The sequence below is a fragment of the Elephantulus edwardii genome, unplaced genomic scaffold (genome assembly GCF_000299155.1).
Source record: "Elephantulus edwardii isolate Elephantulus edwardi_28Jun2011 unplaced genomic scaffold, EleEdw1.0 scaffold00151, whole genome shotgun sequence".
NCBI classification, from domain to species: Eukaryota; Metazoa; Chordata; class Mammalia; order Macroscelidea; family Macroscelididae; genus Elephantulus; species Elephantulus edwardii.
The window spans coordinates 5,052,448-5,054,384 of NW_006399901.1; the positions used below are offsets into that span (position 1 = coordinate 5,052,448).

General features: G+C 62.6%; 1 protein-coding gene across 2 annotated transcripts in view; it reads right to left on the bottom strand.

Moving 5' to 3' along the window:
* The window catches only part of CORO1C (coronin, actin binding protein, 1C), a 122,564-nt gene extending 121,043 nt beyond the window's left edge, over nt 1-1,521 (bottom strand). The window contains exon 1 of one of the 2 annotated variants that reach the window (XM_006894824.1): nt 1,399-1,521. The gene's annotated coding sequence lies outside the window, so the exon portion shown is untranslated. The remainder of the gene's footprint in view (nt 1-1,398) is intronic. The other variant, XM_006894826.1, reaches the window with a different exon arrangement.
* Between the last annotated feature and the right edge of the window lie 416 nt (nt 1,522-1,937).

Sequence of the window (1,937 nt, forward strand, 5' to 3'; positions counted from 1 at the left end):
ACCCCTAGTTTTCAAAGCAAGCATTAAATGAAATTCTTCTAAAATGTGTTATGGGAAGGAAAGGGATTTCTATCTTCCCATGCTGGAGGGGATGAACAACTTGCAATTTGCTTCTCACTCTAAATCCCACGTTTGCAACATGTAGAGCAAGCACTTCAGACACCACAAAACAAGGGCAGCCTACATTCAGGCCAAATATAGGTTGTGATTCTCAACCGTGATGCAGTAAAGCCTACGTTTCCTTTTCCAGCATGCAAAACCCTTTGAACACTCCCAAAAAAGGCCGGCAGGGCCCGCGCGCCTTCCTCCAAGAGGAAGCCCCTTTCTTCTCCACTCCCGCAGCCTGCCACTTCCCCCCCCCAACACACACACACACACACACACACACACGCATGAGAGCGGGTGGTGTGTGCATGCGCCGGTGTGGACGGAGAGAGCTGGGTTCCTGCGTTCCCACCCACAACATCTGACCTCATCCTCAGTCATTGGGGCGCTGGGGAGCCCCACCTGCCTCTCCCGCTCCTTTTGATTGCCCGGGGCAGCTGCCCCACTAGGAAGAGCGCGCAACCTGGAATCTCCTAGTGCATTCTCCTCCTCCGACACCCACCCCACCCAGCAGCGATCCAGCTGGGTTGGGTCCTTCCTCTCCCAGCCCCCAGCCCCAGCCCCACCCCTCGGATCCTAGACTGGGTTCAGCCTCCTCCCAGCCATCCCCACCCATATTACCCCGGCTCCGTCCTGCCCCGCCCTTCCAGGGCCCCAGGCCGACCTTTGGGATCCACGGCTGATCTCGCACCCAGAGCCTGGGGACACCCCCCTTACACACACCAACCCCGGCTGCTACGCTCACCACCCACCCTACTAGAACCAGATCTTGGCCACCCCCACTCAACTCGCTCCCTAGGGGGACCCAAACCCCGCCCCCAGGCCTGGCGGGGGCCAGGCTCCCCAGCTGCTGGGAGGCCACCTCCACCAAGCACCTCACCCCACCAACGGGGCCTCGGACCCCGAAAACCTGCCTCGTGGAGCCCCCTTCCCACTAAACCCCCGGCTCTGTACTCGGTCACGAAGGTGTTGGCTCCCCGAGGGAGTCCACTCCTCACATGGACCCCGGCCCACACTCCCCGGGTCATGGGTTCCGACTGTATAAGCCCTTCACCCAGATCCCGAGCCTCCCACAGCAACCTCCCGAAGGACCCTAAACCTTGCACATCGGCCAGCGTGGCCCCCGATGCAAGTATCAGTGTCCCGGGCGCCGACCCCAGCCAGCTCCCTTCCACCAGGCCTGCCCCACGCCCCGCCGACTCCTGTCAGACGGCGCACGAACATGCCGCGAGGACGGGTCCCTCCGTCCGGTTCCTCGCTCCTCGAGGCCCACACCGAGCGCGCGCCGCTCACCAGGGCCGAGGTGCCTGAGGGGCCGCCGACGCCACCGAAGTCCCCGCAGCAAAGCCGGGTGAAGCCTCTAACCGCTGCCGCCTCCGCCTAGCACTGAGCGCAGCGCGGGGGAGGGGCGCGGGCCTCCGCTGCCGCCACCGCCCTCAGGCCCCGCCCCACGCCGCACCGCACCCAACCAGAACAGCCAAACTGGGACAGGCCCCGCCCGCTTCCGGGAGGGGAAGCCCGCTCCCCACCCCGACGCCCTGCGCCTCCAGGCGCCACCTCTGGTCGCGCCGAGGAATGCAGTTGGGGTGCAGAGGAAGGAGGTATCCAAGCCCGTACCATCTACCAATCATCTAAGAAACCCAGTGGCCACGCTCACAGGAGCCTCCAAGCCACGCCCACTGCCTCTTAGAACCTGCGGCTTCTTAAAGCTCCGCCCACTAGTTTATTTGGTTTTCTCCCAAACAGCTCTTCAAGAATCAGCAAACCCATCCCTACTGCCTATCACCACTGAACATCAAAACCTTTAAGCCAGCATCCTAGATCGCTAGCCC